We start from the raw sequence: 11,894 nt of genomic DNA on the forward strand, positions 1-11,894 counted from the left end.
AGTGGACCCGCCCGCGATCCGCCCCTGAGGGCTGGATCCCGCCCCAGCCCCGCCCCTACCCCTGACCAGCCCGGCCTGGGCCCTGCCCCGAGGAGGGGGCTTTCATTCCACCGGGATAACAAGTGAGCAGGGAGGGGCGGGACTGGGAGGGTGTACCTGGGGCCCGGCCCGCCGGAGGCAAGGGCGAGGGGGAAAAGTCTGAGACCTCCCTTAAGTAAGGAGAAGTAGGGTAACAACCCGCAGACAGTCCTAAGGAGGTTTGGGTGTGGCCGCCAGGGGAGGGAGAGGGGTTTATTCTGTGCCCCCGGGGGTGCCTCAAGATCACCCAAAGAGGTCCGGTGCAGAGCTGGCTTGAGGGAGTGGTATGGTTGTGGGGGAGGGAGGAGGCAGGGAGGGGCAGAGGGAGAGGGAGACTCGCAGAGAAACGAGACGGAAAGAGACCTAGGCGGATAGGGACGGAGAGACACTGACCCAGAGACCCAGAGAAACCGAGACTGAGACGCGGGAAACAGAGAGACCTAGAAATTCCGAGAGATAGAGACAGAGACGAACAAACAGGAAGGACCCTTCGCGAATGATACACAGAAGCAACTTTGTTTCACCACAGATTGTTTGGCTGCCGGAAAAGAGCAAGATTTTTGAAACCTCAGCTCCCTGGGTTGGGCGGCCTGAGGAAACCGAGGCAGGCGAAGTCGCCCAGGGATGGGTAATCTTCCTTCCCGGGCCTCGAGGCTAATAGCTTCCTGGACTTCCCTTTCGAATCACAGATTGACAACTAGAAGGGACAGCTAGGTCAACCCCCTGGTCTTACAGATGTGGAAACTGAGGCCCAGTTAGGGGAAGTGGACGGGTGGGACCATCAGGATCCTGACTTAGAAGACGTCGCGGAAGAGAAAAGGCTTATTTCCGGGCGGCTTTAGTTACTGACCAAGAAGTATATGTCTGTGCGTGTGTATGTGTGTGTGTGTACGTGTATGCTTGTGTGTGCACGTGAGTGTGTGTGCACGTGGCGTGTGTGTGCATCTGTGTGAGTGTGTGCATGGCAATGGTGGTGCTGGGCTTTTACCAAAATTCATAAGAAAGCTTTTTACCAGCCATCTAATAAATGCCTGCATTTTGCCGGGCGTTGTAACGCGCAGGGACGAAATGAACCATTTGTATAGCTTTGGAATTGGAAATGGCCTTCGTAATCCATCATCTCCAACTTTCCATAAATTGTGACTCGCCCAATATTAGATACGAATCTTGAACTTGGGTTTTCAGATTTTAAGACTATTTCTCTTAATCTGGGTGTTTTTATGGTTTCATAACTATTTATTATAATTTCATTATAATCCATATCCTTATAATCGTATGAATTTTATGTATGTTAAAACATTCTGAGGAGAGATCCATGGGCTTCCCCAGCTTGCCAAAGGAGTCCAGTACACACACACACACACACACACACACACACACACGCGCGCGCGCCGAGAAAAACTGATTAAAAGAGAAGGGAGCTGGGACTGGGGGTGGGGAAAAAGATCCGACGAGGGAAGAGGATTTCCAGACTTTCCTTGCTCTCGAGTGAAGGCACCACGGAAAAATTCCAGTTAAGATTCACAATCTTCACCTCCACGCCTCCCTCTTCCTGTCCCCACATGTTCAATCAGTCTTCTACTCTCATTGATTCTACCTCACAGAGTCTCTTGCACCTATCTGCTCCCTTCTGTCCACAAATCTCGTGAGCCTAGCTTGACCTCTCATTGCTTTTAGCTGGACCATTGCAATGGCCCTACTTGACATCCTTACCTCAAGCCTCTCTCCTCTCTAGGCAATCTTCGAAACAAGTGCCAATTTTATTCCTAAAGCTCCTCTGGCCACCACAGTCCAGTGGGTCACTATTTCCTCCGGGATCAAATACTAACTCCTCTTTTTGGTATTTAAATTTCTTACAACCTGACCAACCAACCTTTCTGTCTTTATAAATTAGCTCCATTTATTTATACTCTCTTCCATCCACCAAATTTGTCTTCCTGCTGTTCCTCTTGTAAGATACTCCATCCATGGTGCCAGTCTCTGTCCCTTTGCAGACACCACCCCCATGTCTGGAATTCACCTCCTCTTCATCTCTGCCTTAGACAAGCCCCAATTTTCTTCAAAATTCAGTTCAAACACTTTGTCCCGCAGAAAGCCTTTTCCAATCATTCAGGAGGTGCTGAATCCTTCCCTCAACCCACCACTGGCCATCTCCTTTTTTTTTTTTTTTAATACATTTCAGCTCTAGTTATCTGTCCTTATGGACCCTAAGCTTCTTGTAAGGAGGCCCTATTTAATGTTCTTTGTCTTTGTATCACCAGTATCCAGAATAAAGCCTGGTACACCAGAGGTGCTTAATAAGAGCTTGTTGACTACAACCAGTATTTATTGAGTGCTCATTCCCAAGGCACTGTGCTAAGATAGTCACATCTAGACGACCAACATCTGGAGGTTGTCAAGAGGGTGCTAAAGAAGTAAGTGAAATGGGGCAGCTAGGTGTCAGAATAGCCCTGGAGTCAGAAGGACCTGAGTTCAAATATGGCCTTAGACACTTACTAGCTGTGTGACCTTGGGCAAGTCACTGAACTCCAAAAAAAAAAAATAAGTGAAATGACTTAACATGCTAATAGATTAAAGAAACTTCCAAGGGTGTGCTGGTAAATGTTAACTGACTCTCCAAGAAAAAAAAATCATGCATGACATGTTTAAGTTTAATTTGCATTATTAACTTTTTCTCCCTCATTTCCTTCAGTCTAGGAATCAGTAAAATAATAAATTAAGCCCTGATTTGTAGCATTTCCCAGTTTCCAAGGTGTAAATGTTCACACTGGAAATTAATCTCTCATGATCTGGCTCCAGCTTACACTGTGCTTCCCTCATAAAGAGATGTAGTGGATAATATGGGGAGGTATGGAAGGGGAGACAAGACGTTGGACAGTGTCTTGCTCTGGTTAGATGCTTCCTCATTTGTACATCTTCCACACCATCTTTTGAGCCCTAGAATTGGAAGGGCCTTAGAGCTCATCTGGTCTAATTAACTCAGGCTTTTTTTTTTTTTTTTGGTCTCTTCGTTTTGTTTTGTTTTTCCCACCAGGATGAACAAGCCAAGAGAAGCTGAATAACTTGCCCAGGGTCACACGGGTAGTAAGTGGCATTGCCCCTAGTCCTTTAGCCTTTAAAGCAGATGTTCCTTCCATTGCCAAGACTCTCCCTTGCCATCTCCTGTCCCGCTGTTCCCTCCCCCTCCCCCCATGGTTGGGAGACACCAGCAGATAAGGTGTGGAATGTGTGGAGGTAGATTCAGGCTTTGCAGAAACTGGCCAAAGATTTACACGAATGCTTATTTCCAGAAGATTCTCCTTTTATTTCTGGAAGAACAAATGCACAATATCAAACCTGGCCACTTAGCATTGTTTTACTCCCTGAAAAGGGGGTAAGGGGCATGGTTAAGGAGAGTAGGACTCAATAGTTAGACATGAATGAAAAAGATCATAGGTAGGTGTTAACTCCTCAGAGACAGATAGAGGGTAGTTGTTGTTCTCAGCAAAAATCAGAGACAAACAAAACTTAATGTTCACCAGACTTATAGGGGTGCCCATCAATTGGGAAATGACTGAATCAATTATGGCACAAAAGTATAATGAATACTATTATGCTGGAAGCAGTGCAGCTGGATGGTACAGTGAATAGAATGCCAGGTCTGGAGTCAGGAAGACCTGAGTCAGACACTTACTAGCTTTGTGACCCTGGACAAGGAACTTAATCTTTCTCAGTCTCAGTTTCTTTATCTGTAAAATGGGGATAATCTGATACTACCTTTTATACCTACAAGGTATATATTGTGATATATTTTTATACAATGAGGATGTTGAGAGGTTTAAATGAGGTGATATGTGCAAAGCACTTTGCAAACCTCAAAGTACTACATCCGCATTGATCGCAACTATAATTATGGGAGATGAAGTTGAGGCCTATGAGAGAAAATGGCAATGTCAAGAATTGAGCCTGAGTGTTCCTGCTTTGGAGCTAGTGCTACATCCAGTGTGTCGTATAGCCTGTATGTCTACATCTGCCAAATGATGGGGATGGACCAAACAGTCTCAGGTCTTTTCAAGTTCTAAAATTTTAAGTCTTTAAATGTCATATGGGTGGAAGGCTCACCTTGGAAGACTCTATTAGGCATCCTGGCTTAGGGATCAAACAATCCCAGCACTATGGAGAACTTTGTCCTTCATTTTCAAAGAGGACCAATGACATCATGGGGTGATCTTTGACTTGCATGTAAATTGGATTTAAGGGAGGCAGAATTGCACAAAGTTATCAGCCTCACTCTCTTGTTCAGAGTCATCGAAGTCCAGTGGGCTGGACAAAAGTCAAGAGGACTGGTGACAGTCCAGGATGTAGTGGATGACCTTGGTGTCTTCCAAGCCTGACCAAGCTCTAAGCAGTCCACAGTGCCTGCTTCAGCCGCCTTCATGGCTATTGGAACAAATTGTTGGAGAACCTAAAGTGGAAAACGTAGAGAAGCACAGAATAAGGACTGGCGATGTGCATGGAAGGTGCTGCTTAGGGAATAGTGCCATAATGATGTTGTGTCCCTTTGATATTTTATTTGGGTTGTTCTGAAAAATGATCAGTAAGTGAGAGAGCAGGGAGTTATGAGTAGAGATCAAGACTTAGATAGAGGAAGTTTCAAGTTAGGTCTCTGATGCATGTGACCTTGAGACTAAACTCTAAGACTATTAGTTGCAGGGAAGCTCCTCATGTGCACTGATGAAAAAAACAGGTTGAGACTGCCTCCCCTCAATGGGGGGGGGGGAAGCGCTGAATATTTGAAGCTTATAAAACCCTATGAAGTTTATGTTATATCTATCATTTAGCAGATGGGGAAACTGAGTCTGAGGAAGTTTCAATGACATGACCATGGTCGTAGAGCTAGCAACTATCAAGACAAAATCTGAACCCAGATCTTCCTGGTGCCAGGCTCGGAATTGTAGGCACAACCTCATGAACCTCAACTTCTTTTATCTTTCTCCTTTCTCTAAGTGTGTGGCAAAACTTAATCGTACCTTTATTGAAAAAAAGAGGAAAAGTCTATGGACTTCTATCTCCTGTTTCAGAGATTTGAACAAATAATTTAGTAATGATCTGGCATTACCTTTGGGTAGCTAGTTAATGTTTCTCTAGCAATAAAAAGAAATTCTGTTATTTGCTCTCAGGTTTTTGAGAAAGCAGAAGTTAGTGCCATAGTACATGGTCCTCATTTGCACTTTAAAGTTTTCTTCTGTACAGATCAGGTGGATTTAAACATCAAGTAAGAATATGGAATGTTTTTTCAAGATGTATTTTTAAACTTTGAAAAAAGTATCTGTTTATTATTTGTTTTAAGCCTCAAAACAACCCTGTGAAGTTTGTGATCCAACTATTATCCTCTTATTATCCTCGATTATCCTGAGACTGGAATGGGAGGACATGTTCAGTGAATTGCCCTAGGTCACATAGCCAGTATGTGTCAGAGGAGAGATCTGAAGTTGATCCTTTCTTACTCCATGTCTCATGCCTGCTGATTTGATACTTTGCCTCTGACAAATTAATTTTGAAATATACAGACCTCCATCAGAACAGCCAGTGATCACTTGGTTTTGTGTGTGTACATCTAGCTGGTCTTGCAATTGGCTAAAAAGATAATGTTCTTGTTATAATTTGGGCTGAAATTTGCCACAAATTTTTTTCCCCAAAAGGGGCAGCAGAATTCAGCTTTGCCCCCACGAATTTAAGCTAACTCCCAAGTTACACCACCCGATATGGTAGTAACACACTTTAGAAAATGCTTTCCCAACTTGAGAACAGACACTTAGCAACCATTTCTACATGCCCAAGATTCACTGACAGGCTAAAAAAAAAAGCTGAACGTCTGAAGGCGAGTAGGCTGTTGTACTGGGCATCTGCTACAGACACTGAATGAATGATTAGAATATTGTTCTTGGGGAAAAGACCGGGCGAGTCTGTGACTTGTTTAACTTTGACTAGAAAGTGGGCAGAAGGGAAGAAAGAAAGAAAAACACAAAACTGTTTTCAAACTGCCTTGGAGAGGAGCAGTGAAAAATCTCTGATGTTTAAATTATTTGTATAGAAATATGGATCACAGGAGGTTAATTTAAACTTAATTAATTGGGATCAAACTTCTTTGGATGGGTCCTTCATCAACAAGAGAATCTGGCTCCGTGTGTTTAAAATGTTGGCTTCTTTGTTTCAATATGAGTCATTAAAATAATGAATCAACTGTATTTTTAAGCAAAAACTCATTAAATGGTTGGGGAATGGCGGTTGCTCCATGTTGTACAGAAGCCTGCCAACTGACCATTTAGTTCACTGTGTAAAAACTTCTCAACTGAAATCAATGATTGTTTATTACAATGTAAAATGTCATTTACGTTAGATTAAAATGTAAATTGTCAATTACATTAACATCAATAACATCCCTTGGCCAAAAGTATAGGTCTTCAGTGTTCTAGAGGGTCAAATTTCTTCCGTGTGTCTATAAAAACTCAACACTGAAGATTTAGATAGATCTTTTAAAATGGAAAAAAGAAGTCAATCGTTTATTTCCTGAAGGAGGAAGAAGAATAACTTATATTCATTTCTAAACAAATGTTACTACTTATTACCTACATATAGACAATTATATTGTCAAAAATTTTATGTGACCACAGTGAATCCATTAAACTTCCCTGTGATGTAGAATGGTATGATGTCACAGCATTTCAGATGGCAATACTGAGAGGTCATGTGATCACTCAAAGATTTTTTTTTTTTAATGAGCCAATGATTCATTCTTTCAATGAGTGTTTTTGTAGACCTCCCTTCAGGTAATATAAGACAAGGACAAGGTAACTAAGTCTGGGCTCTGAAGGAGCTTGCAATCAAATGGTGAGCTAGGACAGGCGCATGGAAGAGTTAAGGGATATCACAAGACAAACTATGGAACATAGGATGAAGTAAAGCTTTCACTAGTGAGATAGAACTTGAGTGTTGAAGGGAAGGACTGTCTTCTGGAGCAGGGTCTAGACTTGTTCTGTTTTGTTCTGGTGAAAGAATCACAAGCAATGTCTAGGAGGTTGAAAAGAGACAGATTTAGGCACAGAGTCAAGAAAAAAATTATTTTTTCTAGGAAGTAGTGCCTTCCCGAATTGGGATAGCCTGCTGGGGTTTTGGGGATGGGGTAGGAGGGTGGGGGGTGGAATGTTCTACTAGACTGGACTGGAGGTCTTCAATCAGAAGCCATGTGATCTTTTATGTTTTAGTGGGAATTCTTTTTCGGTGTCTGAGTTGGATGAGGTGTCCACTAGTGTTTCCTCTAATTCTGAAATTCTGTGATTTCAGTTCTGTGAAAGGGAATGGGGAGGGGGGGGCATTCCAAGGAGAGGGTACAACCTAATCAAAGGGTACAGAGGTCAGGACAACTGAGGTGTGCTTATGAAAGAGTGAGTCATTTATTTTGGCTTGAGTAAAGGGTTCACATGGGATCTTGGAGATAAGATAAGGTGGGGGTGGGGGGGAGTTTGGGATGGGATTGTTAAGGTCTTTAATGTTCAGGTGCTTTGAGATTTTGAAAAGGAGACTCGCCTGATGGTGTGTAAAGGATAGGGACATGAAAGCAGTGATTAAGAGAATTGTTCTGGTAGTGGTGTGGATTAAAGTGGATTAAAGAGGGGAAGATGAGCTAAAGAGAACAGTTAGAAATGTAATACCTTGTTATAATAATTAGCTCATTTTAAGCTTAGGGATCACTATAATAGTTCCCACCTCTTCAGTTTGGGGAAGTTTATTTCAGCTGAAATGTTCTGAGATCTGTCAAAATTGCCCTTAGCCCCTAATAAGGAAAATTGGCCTCTCAGCCTAACCTTACATTTATATCTATCTCTAGTGAACCTCTGGTTTCTTTGTGATTAAAGCAAAATTCACTTACCAGAAATGTTTGGATAGTGAAATAGCATATTATATTATGGTTTCTGTGGATAGACAATAATCAGGAAGAGAAATTGGGGGAAAAATATGATCTTTCTTGGAACTTCTCTCAATCTGGGTCCTGTGCTCCAAGATGCTCATATCAGTCAATATAGAGTGTGTGATTGATACCTCCTTCACTGTCACAGTTCCATTCTCCCTTTGCTTCTCAAAGGCATGTTGGGAATGTTTACTCCAACTTCCCAAATCCAGAAACTCAGTCTCTCCCTCTGGTTCTAGGATAACTCCTACCAATTGCTTAGAGAGTGACCCAGTCTCTCACACTATGGCTTTGTTCCATTCCAGGAGGTATCTAGGCTGTGTTCATCCTCAGTTCTGTTTGATTCCATTGAAAAGGGTTCTCACCTTGTCAAGGCACCAGAGACAAAATGAAGTGAGTGCTTTCAGCCCCATCTTTACAAGACTACCACAATAACAGAGGTGAGAATACTCCATGGTGTACCTTATTTCAATTACTGTTACTTTAGTCATAGAGTCTATGAAGAAGCAGAGATGCCAACTAAAGTAAGTAAAGGCAAGGAAGAACAACTGGACCAGAACAATATTCACAGATAAAGGCCATGTTGGGAGCACCATAATTTTGAGAGCACTGAAGGAGAGTCTCAATATAGCTGAAAGAGGGGAAGATACCAAAGCATTAGGAAAAATTCCCCACAAACACTAAAAGCAGGAGAAAAGCCATCTAGTGCATACTGATAACTACTAATTAGTAATTCTACTTTCTCATCTCTACAAAATCTCGATGACAATTGTTTTCCATTTTATTTAGGATGGACTTGTTGAGAATATGACAAGAGAACATCACATCTTTAGACAAACACACGGAAATGTGCCTCTCCTCACCTCCACCTTCTGGCCTCCCTCATGACATCTTAACTTCCACAAAAGCCCTCTCCTTTCACTTCCCCCAAGCTCTCGCTCTCTAGGGCCTTCCCTCTGAGATTATCTTATATTTACATGATATACATCTTGCGTGTTCATAATTATTTGCATGTTCTCTCCTCCTTTTAATTGGAAGTCCCTCATGGGAAAGGAATGAATTTATGTTTCTTTGTATTTCAAGCATTTAGCATATGTGCATGGAACAGAGTGTTTAATAAATACTTAAGGACTGACTAATACAACTGATTAAAATATACAGGGAACACAAGATCTCACCATGCTTGTTTATTGACCATTAAATAGGATTTCATTTGGAAGAGTTGAGTGTAGTCTTAAGGGCTGTCCTGTAACAAGGCAAACCCCATGCCTTTTCTATACTTCTGTGAGCTCCCTTGAACAATGGAACAACAGAGAAGACTTTGTTTGGTGACTCTGTGATTATGAATATCAAATAAAGCCTAAATCCTAGCAACCTGTTCCCCTTCAACATGTTTGCCACCATTGTGGAGGGCCCACATTTGGCTTCAGATCTTAAAAAAAAAAGAATTCTCTATCAATGGAGGGGTTCTCAGATGTTCTTGTTTGTGAATGACATTGTACTGATGGCATCAGCCCCCAGAATGCTACAGAGACTCCTGTATGAGATCCCAAATCTTTTGAATTATCCACATAGGGAATCCTAAATGGAAGAAGAGGCCAGATTCTGATCTCCGTTTAGCTGGGCAGCCCACAGAGCTGGTCTTGCAGTACAAATATCTTGGAGAGACACTGCAGAGGGAAAATGGTTTGACCCCAGAACTGAATAGAAGAAAGAAAACAGGCCATGTTACATTTGGGGAATTGTACAATACTTTCAGTGACCTTAAGACCTCTCTGAAAAAGTGTCTGCCTTTCCACCCCACTTTTCTTCTAGTGATGCTAGTTGGCTATGAATCACAGAATGTCCCATTCTCTGAGGGATGAAAACTGCAGGTCACCCAAAGGTTATGGAAAGACAAATAGTAAAAGACACAAAACACTGTAAAACGTTATAAGATAGCGTAAAAGATATAATTCACAGGATGAATGACTAGATGAGGGAGCACATTGGCCATATGGGAAGAAGCAAGGATAAAAGACTAGTGCCTAGGTGTACCGACTCACTGGTGCCACATGATATTAGTAATGACAACCACCACCACCCCATTTATAAGGCGATGACTGTGCTCCAGGCACTGTGCTAAGTGCTTTGAAATTATTAGATCATTTTGATTTTAAATCTCACAAGAGCCCTGCAAGGCAGGTGCTATCATTAGCCCCGTTTTATAGATGATGAAGCAGGTTAAAAAATTTGCTCAGGGTTACATGGCTAATAAGCGCCTGAGGCTAGATTGGAAGCAGGTTCTTCTTGACTCTAGTCCCAGCAAGAGATTAAAAGTTAGGTCCCCAGGATGCTCCATGCACCCCCTGTGGAGGATATACAGAAGGATATGGATGAGAGTGACATAAGAAGAGAGGGATGGAGGGTTTCTGATATGTATTCTTAGAGGGAAGGCTCACATCGGTAAGCTTGTGGATGGATCCATCGAAGCACCAATTGATAAGATCATAGCTCTGGGCTCATTGTCTTTTTCAGTCACATCCAATTCTTCATGACCCTGTTGGGTGTTTTCTTGGCAGAGATAATGGAGTGGTTTGCCATTTCCATCTCCAGCTCATTTTACGGTTGGGAAATTTGAGACAAATAGTGTCGAGTGACTTTCCCAAGGTCACACACCTAGTAAGTGTCTGAGGTGAGATTTGAATTCAGGAAGAGGCGCCTTCCTGATTTTAGGTCTGGTGGTCTATGCTCCCAGCTCTGGGGTTGGAAGGGGCATCGTCCAACCCCCTTTTTTTACAGGTGAGGAAACTGAGACTCCAAAGACTTGAAATGACTTTCTCAAGGTCACACAGGTACTAAGTGGCAGAGTTGGGATTTTAATTCTGATCCTGGGACTTCAAGTTCATCTCACTTTGCCTGCCTGGCTCTGTCCCCCAAATCTTTCTATATCTCCCAAATCCTCTGTGGACCCTCTTGTCCACTGTAGTACATGACGACCTCTCCTGCTTCTGAACCAAGAGCCTTTTGACTTTGGAATCTTCATTTCGAATGCCAGCACATGCCGCTTTTTAGATCTTTCTTTTCGTACCTCCATGTTTAATTCTTGTATTATTGTTAACTTTTTATTGTGTTCAGGCAGTAAGAGTAAGTATACTGCAGAGGAAAAGGTGCTGGATTTAAAGTCTGGACACCTGAATTTTTTAAATTTTTATTTTATCATATAGACTCTACAGTGCTTTAAAAAAATGTTGCCCCTTTAAATCCTATGCACTTAATCCATTTTGCCCCCAATAAACACTTTCCCTTTATTGTCCAAAATTGTACCATCAGTAACAGTCCCACCTCACTAAGGCAGCCCATTGAAATGTTCTTTTTCTTTTAGTAGCCAGGTGATACACTGTACTTTTATCATTCTTTTTTGGGAGAGTGGTTATTGCCTGAAGTTTGAATTCAGAGCAACACCACCATATAATGGATTGTTCTGAAATAAATGTGTGTATCATAAAAACAAATCTCCTTTTTATTTTCTTAATCTGTTCCTTCCATCATCCACCCTTTCCCCCAACCCCAAAAAGATTTTAAAAATGAAATTCACAATGCACAGCTTCATAGTCCAGCAAAACAAATCCCCACATTGGCAACGTGTGAAAATGTCTGTCTCTCTGTATTCTAAGTTTATCATCTCTTCCTCTGCCAGGAGGTGAGTGACCTGTTTTGTCTTCCATCTTTTGTGCTCATGGTTTGTCATTGCATTGAAAGACTTCTAACATTTTTCAAAGTTGTTTTTCTCATTAATATTATCATTGTATAAATTACTCTAGTTATATTCAATTTGCTCTATATTGCTTCATGGAGGCCCTTCCAGTTCCCTCTGAAATAGTCCATT

The 11,894-nt window shown here is 42.0% G+C and overlaps 1 long non-coding RNA gene across 1 annotated transcript; it reads left to right on the plus strand.

Annotated features, from left to right (window-relative positions):
- The first annotated feature begins 77 nt into the window (after positions 1–77).
- On the plus strand, positions 78–9,442 carry LOC118847940. Its single transcript, XR_005010230.1, has 3 exons — positions 78–122; positions 8,332–8,466; positions 8,816–9,442. It is a non-coding gene; the product is annotated as an uncharacterized LOC118847940 (long non-coding RNA).
- The last annotated feature ends 2,452 nt before the right edge of the window (positions 9,443–11,894 follow it).

The sequence above is a fragment of the Trichosurus vulpecula genome, chromosome 4 (genome assembly GCF_011100635.1).
Source record: "Trichosurus vulpecula isolate mTriVul1 chromosome 4, mTriVul1.pri, whole genome shotgun sequence".
Classification (NCBI taxonomy): Eukaryota; Metazoa; Chordata; class Mammalia; order Diprotodontia; family Phalangeridae; genus Trichosurus; species Trichosurus vulpecula.